Raw genomic sequence first — 13159 nt, forward strand, 5'->3', positions numbered from 1 at the left:
GTGAATAGTAGATTTGGGTTTCATTTTAATGCTTTGCGTGTGTGAATACTAGATTTTGGGTTTGTTTATTGCTGCTTCACGTATGTGCATAGTATATGATATGAAATGAGAAAAGTAGGGGATGTTTTCCTTCACGCCCGCGCGTTTTAAGTGATGATCTAGGTAATATAACTTTTGTCTTAGAGGGATGTTTTCCTTCACGTCCGCGCTTTTCGTATAAGAACCCACAGTATTCGTTGTTCAAACCATTCTACAAAGAATAAAAAAGAAGATGGCTTCGAACCAACTTGATAAAATGAAAAACTTGCAAGACGTCCTGGACAATTTGGGTATGATGGAGCAAATGTTAGTTAACCTAAACGAGGATCACTATTCTTATAGCCCCCATGGAGTGAAGATGGAGATCAACAATTTAAGAAAAGTAAAGGAAATTATCAGTGATCTGTTGAAAGAAATAAAGGAGGAGAAGGAGGATGAAGAGGAAAGGTAAAGGATGAGAGTATGGAACGAAAAAATTGAAAAAGAAGAAGAAAATGAGAAGAGGAAGAAAGAAGAGGAGGAGGAGAAGCAGAAAGAAGAGAAAAAGAAGAAAAAGGAGGAAGAAAAGAAAGAAAAGAATAGAAAAAGTGTAGGACAGAAAATAAGAAGCTGATGGAGAAATAGAAGAAATTAGAAGAAGAAGAAGAAAACCAAAGGCCCTTTTCAGGGCCACTCCTATCTCTCGAAAAGAGATAGACTTTCAATTGCCTACCCCATTTTTATTTATTTATTTATTTATTTTTTTTTTTAATTCCCTTGAGGCTCAACTTGCCCAAGATTTTTTTCCCATGTTAAATTCCCCTTGAGGCTCAACTTGCCCAAGATTTTTTCCCATGTTAAATTCCCCTTGAGGCTCAACTTGCCCACGATTTTTTCCCATGTTAAATTCCCTTGAGGCTAGATTACCCCAGGGGTTTCCGTAATGTTACATTTCCCATTGAGGCTAGATTACCCCAGGGTGTTTTTTAATGCTAATTCCCCTTGAGCCTAAACCGCCCCACTTCACTACTTTCGTGTCTATACGACTTGGGAACAACAATTTGATACCTGACTGACCCCATAGTCACCAGTTGGTACCTTAGGGGGTCTGCATCTCATTATAAATATCCCATTTTTAACAAAATAACAAACAGGTTCTTTTGTGGCTCTTGCAGCAATCTGAAAAAGGTAGAAGATCTAAGGATTCTTTTGCTGTTCGACAATGAGTCGTTTTCGTATGTCATTCTGATTAGAATAAAGAAAATTAATACTAAAAACATAATCACTCAGATCAATAACTTTTGAACGATCAATTGCCAGGAGCAAAATCTAGCTAATTAAAAGTCTGACCAATACATGTCAGCTATACGAGTAATTTTCTGGTTGGCATCATTCTCAAGAACATTCTTTGCCATAACTCTGTCAGGGATGTCTTTTTCAATAGGATCGATTTCAGTTCCATGTACATTCATATGAACAAAATATTCACCCTGTTTTGTCATTTCCTAATATTTACCGAGTAGTATGTATAGAAAGCTGGATAGAATAGAGTTATAACTTTAAGGATGTACATGACTTAAGACGTTTGGATTTGACACTTAGAAATAAGAGGTGGCTGATGAAAATTAGAAGAAAAATCATAAACGTGGTGATTCTGAAATGTGAATTTTTGTTGATGTTATTACACAGTGAAACATTAAAATTAAACGTATGTAAAATGTTTGTATTGTCTTGCGTCCTTGAAGGAATCTCAGAATTCTAAAGGTTACATGAAAGCTATATCCGCAGAGTTCTAGAGTGATTGATCAAATGTCACACCTTTAACTTGTTGATTCCTGGGTACAGTGATTTAGGCACAACCGACTTGTTACATGTTTGATAGAACACAAATCGTAATTGTATCAACGTATTCAGCAACGTATCGTCTTGTTACATAGTGGCAATCGGTTTACGCGCTACTGAAAGATTGTTAGGGAGAGTTCATTTCCAGGGGTCGTGTCTGACTTTATTCAAACACCGCTTATCATCTTCGATCCCATATTTGAAGAAGACAAAAAGGAAATAAAACTTTAGTTCACACAAAATCGACATTGTTCACATTGCTCATAATTTATTTTAGCAAAATAAAACGCATTGCACAACCAGACTCAATGCTCATTATCTGGCGTCGTTTAAAGTCCATTAGGCAAATCTCAAATTATAGCAGAGCAGTTAGGAGCGCTTGGTTAAATTATGCTTATGACGATGGCACTCATTTGCCACAAGCCTGTTTACTCATCGATACCTGTCGAAATTATTTAATATTCCTACGCATTTGTTGAACGATTGGTATCAAGCAGGAGATCGCGTCATTAACACGTCTAACATAGACAACAAAATAAAACGAAACAAGCAACAACAAAAACCTGTTAAACATCATTGATTTTATTTCTTTCTGACAGTATTCATCCTGACTTCTTTTAAGTCTTGTCTTCCCGCCAAACTGATTCACAGTAAAAATCCATCACTCGTGAGCAAAAATACACAAGTGCGTTCGCTTTTGTTAGAAGCTTGTCTCAAAGAAGTGTTACTATGGTTTACTTAGACAGCACAGTGAATTACTACAATGCATCATTCACATTCTGCATTAAACACAATTCATTTTTATTTAGAATTATATAACGTAGCTTTGCTACAGTTTACTGATCCAAGAATCGATACTTACAAAAAATGAATCAACTTGAAGCTTGGTTAAAGTGACACTTTAGATGTGACTATTTGTCCATTGTTACAATGGTATCCTAATGCTGAAGCTAACACGCCATAAACCAGCGGTAGGTTTCGTATGTGAAAAACAATCGTTTTTAGTCCAAAGATTCTGAAAAAGGCTGGTGCATCCAGTAAATTTGAATCCGGATTCCTGATGATACGCGAATAATGAACCGCGTGGTACCACCAATTTTTCCAGTGCAGACGACAATCGTTTTGAGTGTGGTGTAAACGGTCCATGTCAACTTCTAAGAAGTATCCATTGTTGATGTTATGGTCGTGCTCGTGCACGTTTTTGTGAATGTCTACATCAACGGGATTGACCAATTTGAACTCGCCAACAGGTATGGGCTGCATCATTGCTCCAATATAAAAGCTGTTGGCGTCAAGATAGAGATAATTTTTGGTGGCCGCTGGATCGTGTCCTTAAGCACATGGGTCGCTATTGAAATCAAGCCGTGGATTTCTCCTTCAGCAAACAGATGCAGATCAATGTACTTGAACAACAACATATCCACCATTGTTTTATACAACAGTGTGACCCAGGCTATTCCCGGTGACGAAAAGTAATGTGCGGAATTGATCTTGTACAAACGCATGGATGTATCAAGAAACGCCTGAAAGACATATGAGAGATGGGGAACATTTGTTCACCCATGATGTAGCATTATAATGTGGCCCAAACTTTGTGTTTTCATATTCATGAAAGAAATTTCGTACTGGTTGGCAGCAAGTTTTAGCAAACTTGTCCCATACGCAAATGTGCTTGTAGAGATGGTTTCCTTTGCGAGTCAGAAAATAAATGTTACAGTATAGATATCATCAAATTGATGACTGATTCTAAAACGATCATTACCATTCACTGCAAGATTGCTCACGAGTTTGTCGGGGGAGATATTTTTTATATAGAAAGTTTAGAAACTGCGGCTGAACCAGGCTAAACATTATGCATTATTTCATGTTGCTAAGGATATCGCCTATTGACACCTTTGATGCTATGACCACCCCTTACATAATCAAGGTGACCGTCATACCCACGCTGGCTATAAATCACCATAGGGATTTTACATCATTTGGATAAATCCACAATAGCAGATTGTATGAGTTGTGTGCAGCTTCTCTGTATATGCCAGTCACGTGACAATGATCGCGACCTTTGACATCGCAGATTCAGCAATGAGTTACCTTAGAAACGTCGAAACATTCACAGTTAGCGTAAATTATGCACCGAACTTTCATCTTCCGTTGAACCGTGGTTAATTTCAAAACCATTTTTACCTGGTTCAGGCTTCAGCTTTATCAGATTCCACCGCAGTTAACGTCATGGTCTGCAAGCAGCTGTATGAGTTCTAACTATACACACGAAATGTCTGCATGGAAATCGACTACCCTTTTAATTACTGTACCGACGTGCCATTCATGAAATATCTTTCTTCCACATGTTATGATACCGCTTCTTTGAGTCGTGCGACAATAAAAACATCATAATTAAACCGCGTGCATGTGTATGTGGATAGTCAGTCGTTTCTACCGTGAATTTAAGATTAAGACGATCAAACTTCTTCATGTCAGTAACTTGTAAAGAAATTCAATGTTACCAAACTAATGTTCACCCAGAGTTTTTCGGTAATTTTAAGGCTGGTTTTCATTATCATTCGCAGAATGTGATGCAGAGCCAAGCGCCCATCCAAAATATCGATTGTCATCTTTGCTTACATTTACCACCGCTAGCCGTGATATACACTCTGCCGTTTTCATGTCAAATCACCCACGGAACAGCTCACAGGTGGAAATATGCAGTTGAATTTTCATGCATTTGTCAACACTCAGTCCTGATAATGCGATGTGTCTTTTCCAACGTCTAGAGAGCTTTTTTCAAGGCATTTGTCGATTCCATCATTGATGACCTCTATGTCTATGTGGTTCAAAATGATAAGTGAACCGATTCACGGTTAAACAGTATTGTCAAATGAATACATAGAACAATATCTACTCTAACTGTAGGGATGTCCTTGCGCTGTAACGTCGATACATTTCATAGGCGCGACATTGAAAAAAATTTCACCGCGTCTTTACATCGTTCATATTCGATGGGTATAACTGACTGATAATTTTGTTAATTACCAAAAGTTTACGTAACTTAAACACGGAGAAATATAATTATTGTGCTTTTTCGGCAGCCACAGTGGAAGTGGTATGTGTGATTCGGCTCCGACAAGCTTATTCATTGAGAACAGCATGTGCTACTCATTTGTTTTTGAAATTTAAAGCCACTTTGGCTCTAAAAAATTTTACTCTCTGGAATAATCATTAGTAGAACTAACAAGATTGTATGATGTCATCTATATTAGAGATCTTAATGTCAAAGTCTATCAAGGTGAAACATATAAAATGATATAGTATTTAGCGGAAGAGACTTGTTTTGACAAAACTGCTTTAGTTTTGATTAGTAAATCTCTGTCTCTGGAATGACGGAAATCGAGTTAAGAAAGAAATCTTCAATATCAGAAAGGAATGACGGAAGTCCAAAATCAGAGAGAGAGAGAGAGAGAGAGAGAGGGGGGGGGGGGGCAAATGAAAGTTCAAATAAGGAAAGAAAAGAAATGCGACTTCAAAATAAGAAATGTGCATGGTGAGAAAAACACAAATACGAATTCAGCAAGAAAGAAAATTTAGAGGCGGATATAAAAAAGAGAAAAAAAAAAAAGAAATAGAGCTGCATCTTTAGAGAGAATCACTGGAAATGTACTTTAGACGTAAATAATTAAAACTGACACGTGGAAAGCAATCTTATTTTCTACACACAATTTCATGTCTTGATATTATTAGTACCCACTTCTAAAGAAAAGATAAAGTAGATAAATAACTTCATCATTTTGAATAATTGCTCAATTTTTCCTGTGGCCAAGAGAGCACTGGTCTTTATTAGTACAAAGTGCACTGATTGGCAAAGCTCGTCAAGTTTACACTTCATTCGTGGTACAAGAAAGTACTAATTACGGTGTAGTTGAGAGATGTATCTTAAATGTGAAAGAAACTGTAAAAACCCATGTCAAAGCTGCAAAGGAAAATGAACAACTGTTGGATTGGTGTTGCTCAACCAAGAAGGTTGGTCAAGATTACGATAATCTAAGGCAGCTCATGTTAGTTAATCTCATCAATAGTGATGAAAGACGTATCTTAAGGAGCAAAATGTTGACACTTTGGAAGATGCTGCTAGTACACCTGATGCCTATTCATTGACTAGCAAGGATTGATTTGCCAACAAGTCTTCCCCTAATCAAGTTTTGGTTACAAACCATCTCAATCTCATACGAGTACTTTCAAATATCAGTCTGGCCCAGCTTGTAGGAATCAAAGGTCTCATAAACTGAGCTGAAATCATTCTCTCTCATACCAGCATTCATTGCAAGAAAGGCTACTTTATGTCTGATTGCTGCATGTTCAAGCATAACTAACAGAATCAAGGCAGAACTGTTCAAAATGAACTAATTTGAAAGAGCTTATGGTAACGGTCATGTGTTGAAGGGGATACATTTGTTGGGTTTCTAGATGTTCCAACACGAAGAAATAAAATGTACCATGACGTTGAAATTGTAGATTCTCGACCTGTGAAATATCACCCTTACAAGATGAATCATCTCAAGCCTCAATGTTTTAAAAAGTATATTTGCTGACATTAGAAAGTGAGCAGTGTAACCAAAATTATTTTTATTCAATGCAAAGAATTTGATGGCTGATTTGAAAGTGCAGAATATGTCACTGTTATGTATATTTACTTTAACAGTTTTTAAATTTTTGTATAATGTATTTTATATATTTTATTACATGCTATTTTAATGTATCATTGTATGTTGGACTTGACCTTATCCAAAAGTGAGATCATTTCTGCTTGACCCATATTGATTTTTTATTTTCTTCATTGTAAACAACTAATACATAACTAAATTATTCTCTTTATATATGGGATTAAAATAATCAGTATTATTATTAATTGAAGAAGTAAATATGTTTATTTGGGTCAGAGTTTTGGAATTTCTTAAGTGAACTATACATAATGTAGGTTATTGTTTTGTAAACATTAGGACCAGTCTACAAGAGTATTTTCCATTAGGTAATGGTTTTTTTTTCAAATAAGAAAATGCTAATTGTGACATGAGGCCAAGTAGAGAACTATGTAATCTTGTAATTGTGAAGACTTGATCATTCGTGTTTTAACATCTAGCACTTTCAAGTTGAATATTATATTATGAGACCAGTAGTTTTTGTCTGGGATATTTTTTGTTCAAATTGTTGAATTCGGTGATTATTTTCTCTGGAAATAAAAAAGTGCTCTGATACAATTCTTGGATTACTTTGATTCAACAAAAGACTGTTGGCACATCAATACACTACAAGCTATAACAGACTCGTAATGGCCTTCAGGTTTTGGATTTATTCTGGACTTTTGCTGAATTTTATTCAGGACTTTAAATTATTACGACTTGTGTTGGTAATTTTGTATTTTTTAAAAAATTGATTCACAAAACCGTAAGTTATTTTTCCCATTTTCACTTCGCATACTATGGAAATAAATTATTTGTTAAATTTTTATAAAGCTTCTTGTCTTTCACTCTTTCTGCTACTTATTTTAAAAGGATAGTCTCCTAACGGAAAATTGGGCGCTCGTCAATGGGATATGAATTTTGCTAAAATATTTTTAAAACTTTATTTTTGAGATTTGTATTCACCTTAATTTGGAATTTTCTACATATCAGGTATAATTTCACATTTTTTAAATCTCTAGCGAAATCAACAAGCTTTTTCAATACCATCTAAAGTGGAGATCTTTATTTCAAATCCTAGTCAGGAACAGCCAGACAGCTTGAAAAAGGATGAATTGCTTCAGCTTGCCAGAAAATATGATCTTTCTGAGGCAAAGGGTTTTTTAACGAAGCAATAAATAAAAAAGTTTAATAATGATATTAGCTTTGCAATACTTTGAGGTGTGTATTAGTTCAGTGCCTTCTCCAATTATTGTATTCAGTAATTGCCATCCCTTTACTTTCAATGACAAAATGAATATTCAAAATCAGAGAGTGTTGGTTTTGAGTTTGATATTTCAGGAATACAACAGTGAGATTAGGCAAATCAAGGGAAAGGATACTCTTATTGCAGATGCACTCTCCTATTGCGTGTCATTTATAATACATCTACTTATGTAAATTTATTATTATAGTATCATATCTATGTATGACTAATATGTAAAAGAAAACATTGTATACATCTTTCATTTGCTTTATAAGAGGAGGTGTAATGTATATTGTTATGTATAAGTAATTTTCATTGTATCTTATTTTTTGTTTTAATTTTTATATTCCTTTACAGGCTATTGTAATGTAACATTGTATGTTGGGCTCGGACTTGTACGAAATCGAGTTCATTTCTACCTGACCTGAATTGATTTTTTAAAATTTTTTATTTTGTAAACAACTTATAAATAGCTGGAATAGTCTCCATGTTTGTGGGCTTAATATCAGGATCATTATAAAATTAAGTAGATGTGTTTTTATTTGGCTCTAGGTCAACTTTATCGGAATTTATCTTGAATACATGACATAATCCAGGTTTTACTTTGTTAATTTTAGCAATGGGTTTCTAACAATAACTAACATTTTTATTTTGTAAACTTAAGGATCATTTTAGAAGGTTATTTTTCAATAGGTAATAATTAGTTGTTATAAACAGTGCTAATTGCGAACTGAGGTCAAGTAGACGACAATATAATCTTGTCACTGAAGGGAGAATTCATTTGTACTTTAAGTTCTAGCACAACTAAGTTGCATAATATGTTGTGTCCAGTATTTCATTTCAGGCTTTAACATGATTCTTCAAATTACTGAATTTAAGTCATTATTTTCTCTCGAAAAACAAAAGTGCTCTTATAAAATACTTGGACAGAGACATTCACTGGAATTGATAAGGAATTCAAACCTGAAATTCAATAAAAGACTGTTGACACATCAACATCATAAAAGCTACAACAGACCCATCAACACCGTCCGTTTTGGAGTTAATTTGGACTTCAACTAAATTGTTTGAGGACTTTAAATTATTAGGACTTGTGTCTGTAATTCCAGGATTATTTAGAGATTTAATTCGCAATACCATAAGTTCTTCTTTTTTATTTTCATTTGTATTCTATGGATGTTGAATTTTACAAAGCTTGTTGCTTTTCCCTCATTTCTGTTACGTAGTTTTAAGAGCATAGACTCGTAACAATATATAAATTATGCTTTTATTTTGTTTTTAAATTTGGATTGCAATGATAGTCTATAAACAACATATTACAGAGCCAATATTTGTCCATGATTGTTATTTATTTTTTGATAGTGATTCTATAAATAGGTAGTTTACATTGTTACTACTCTATGGTCTTAAGCTAAGGAAGAGAACGGGAGATAACCAATAAGCTTTGTAAAATTCAGCAAATAAATTATTTACTTAAATACATAATGAAAAATCAAAAACAACTTGCAGCATTTTGAACTAAATCATAATACTCTTTAACATTGTATCACATGTCGAAATGTATGAAGTTCCAATTTCATTCCATTGGTATTGAAAATAAGTTCCAATATTGATTGCGTTGTTGTGCGTGTAGTCTCGAACGTGGTAATGTACCAACGGCCTTGATTGTCAAGATGTGCTAAAGTCTTTTGATATATTACAACAATATAGTCCAAAAGATGTCCTGTACTAGACCGCTCCGGTGGCCTAGTAGTTAAAGCATCCACCTCGGATGCGGAAGTTTGCGGGTTCAAACCCTGGCCGATTATTATAACAAAGACTTATAAATATGGTACTAATAGTTGCCTTTCTAAGCGCTCAGCATTAAGAGGTTAGAGTTAGGACTGGTTGGCCTATTGTCAGGATACTGTTACATGTCTGCGGCATGACTCCCTACTGCTAGACATCATTATAAACTGACACAATGCAGATATCGTAGCGACATGACCGAAATTGTTTAAAGATACGTTAAAAATCCAAACCACACACACACAAACACACACACAATAATTTCAAATTAATGTTTCATCCAGGAATAGTATTCATGAGCACTTTGTATTTCAAGTGAATAATAATTTGTTTAATCATTTCCACCTGAACACAACACTAAGACGATTCGGATTGAACATGTTAAGACAAGAATGAATAATTGTTCAAGTGGACAACATTATATCAAATACCAGGACACAATAATAGAACCAAGATGAAGGTCAAAGTAGTTCTTTATAACACATTCTAGGCTGCCTGCGACATAAAGTATGCTACTAAGACCATGGCAAACATCAGGTACAACGGGGTTTTCCATGGGGGACTACAAATGTCCTAGACTCAGATTATGATAATCATTTTTACCTTTTTACCTTCATCGATAATGATCCTAATATTTAATAAATACACATAGAGACATATTAGGTATGTGTTTCGTTGCTTATATAAGCAATGTCTTTGGTCATGTACACCATGAACTTGACGTTGGACTAAGGACAATTATAAAATACAATTGTACATAGCATACAATTATGGAGACAAAAGCAAAAAACAATACAAAGTAAATATACGTAACAACAACCATGCTAATGAACATGTGTACAGTCTGGTATAGTCTTCGACGGGTATGATTAAGTATTGCGACATACGTTACGTAAAGATGTATTGAGAAATATATCGGGTGTGTTCGAACTGCGACACATCATTGTAATAGAGTCGTTGCAACGTATACAAACGGATAAGTGAACATTTATATTTGTTCATATTACTGTTTTTATTTTATATTTTAAGTGTGCTGAAATATTTAATGCTGTGTTTAGATTTAATTTGAAAGGAATCATTTATTTAAATTATTTATGGGAATTGAAACATGTTCATATTTCTGTTTGGACTAAACATTATTTTGGGATTATTGTAAATTAATTCACAGACAATTTGAAAATTGCAATTGTGACAATGAAGGCTGTTACTACATCAGTGCATTCAAGACTACTTGTCCATCAGCATGTTCAAGACATGGAAATCATTCGGAATACTAGATTCTTTTCGGCTAGCGATATAACGTTTTAGGTTTACTTGGGGTGTAATTTACTGTACATTAAGTTCCTCTCAAATTTTAGAACTTCAATAATTAAATTATTTGTTACATTCGTGCAAAACGTGTTGGTTTTCCTTCTTGCTGTACCTTAGTATGAGAGCACAGGGTCGTAATACTGCAAACAAAAACCAAAACAAAAGCAATTTTGGACAATGTCAAGTCAAACATACAATGTTAAATTGCATTAGCATGGAATGAAATATAAAAATTTAAAAAACCTAACTAACGAACGATGTAAATTAAATATACGTAACACTTCCACTCACAATGAAAAAGAAAGATTTACGGAATAAAGTTTTCTTGCTACAATTAGTCTAATATACATGTGGTAAAACAAGTACATAAGATGAAATCTTTTAAATGACACAAAGTATACACGACACAATATATTTATATTCACGAAAGTACATCTGCTATTAAATTGTCTTTTCCCTTAATGTGCTTGATGTCAATATTATATTTCTGCAGCAGCAAACTCTACCTTAGTAATCTCTGATTTTTTGTTTTCCATCTTGTCGATGAAATTAAAGGGGTTTGTGATCACTGAACACAATAATCAGAGAAGGAGCTGAACTAATATGGACTTGTTGTAATGCCAATATCAAAGCCAGACATTCATTCATGATCGTGGAATAATTTATCTGGTGTTTATTTAATTTCTTAGAAAAAGGGCACACTGGATGATCTCCACCATGTTTGTTTTCTTGAATCAGTACTTCATCAGCCCCAATATAACTTGCATCAACAAACATTTTAAATGACTGACTGAAATTTGGAGCTGTAAGATCTGGTGCACTCTCAAGTATGGCCTTTAACTTATCAAAAGCCTCCTGACATTTTTCAGACCAATACAACTTAGTTTTCTTGCTCAATTGGTGTGTCAGGAGTTCGGGAATTATAGAAAGAAAAATTGAAACAAAATTTCTGATAGTATCCAGCATCAGTTGATAATTACTGATGTGCACAGGGAATTCAGCGATAGCATTGACATTAGCGTCTATAAGTTTAGTTTGTCCATGTCCCTCGATATGTCCAAGAAATATTACACAAGTTCGGCAAAACTCACCTTTGCATAAATTAATTGTCAAATTTGCATCAGTGAGTCTTTCAATGAATTTCCGAATTGTTGCTAAATGTTCTTTCCAGGTGTCGTTGTAGATGATGACATCATCAATGTAAGCATTATCAAAGCAAGAGGTAATATTATTCATTAGACACTGAAAAGTACTAGGCGAACCCTTCATCCCAAACGGCATCACTTTATATTGATAAAGTTCATCTGGAGTCACGAATGCCAAAATTTCTTGTGCCCTTTCCGTCAGTGGAATTTGTCAAAATCCTTTCAGAATGTAAAATTTGGCGACACACTTTGCATTTCCAATTTTAGCAATGCAGTCATCGATTCTTGGTTATGGAGATGAATCTGTTTTAGTTACAATGTTCACCTTTCTATAATCAGTATTATCTGGTTTCGGAACAAGAATACATGGTGAACTTCAGTCAATTCGAATCTATGAATTCATTCTCCAGTTAATACTGAATATCGTTTTTCAAACATTCCTGTTTGAGAGGGTTCATCCTGTACGGGTGTTGTTTCACAGGTTATGGTAGATTTTATTTGTTAATAATTGTTCATATTCATATAATAACTGTTTTAATTCATTCTTTTTTGTTGCTATCCCGGATTATTAATAATTTATGTATATTGCAAATTTATTACCCCAAAGTCAATACAGTCCGATTGCATTTCATCACTTGTATCCTTGGTGTGTGGGAAAGGTACAACTAAATTAAGTGCATGATTAACCTGTCTATCTCTATTAATATACTCCCTTGATATAGTTATTTGGCGAAGTTGTTTTGGCATTCGCCTCCCAGGAGTATAAATCATATAATGTAAATAATTTACATTCTGTTCAACTGTGCAAGAACTATAATACTTGGCCTGAAGAGTATTTTGTGGTAAGGGCAAAAGAGCCAGGGCTCTATTATGAGGCTAAAAATCCTGTCCTTTGTATTTTATCATACATTAATTTCAATTTTGACTGAGTAGAGTGCAGATTAGTTTTTCCTACTCACAAGCGTTTGACAATTTATACTTAAAATTCGAAACATAATCGAAAAAATTAATTTCGGTAGCTTCATTAGAAAGAAGTTTCTTTTTCAACAAATTTAAAGATCTGAGTACAGTATGTTCAAAAACTAATTCAAAAGACTGAATCCTATAGATTTCTTTAACGGATTCCATAACAGCAAACA

Source organism: Sinohyriopsis cumingii, chromosome 6 (assembly GCF_028554795.1).
Source record: "Sinohyriopsis cumingii isolate HCF-2022 chromosome 6, ASM2855479v2, whole genome shotgun sequence".
NCBI classification, from domain to species: Eukaryota; Metazoa; Mollusca; class Bivalvia; order Unionida; family Unionidae; genus Sinohyriopsis; species Sinohyriopsis cumingii.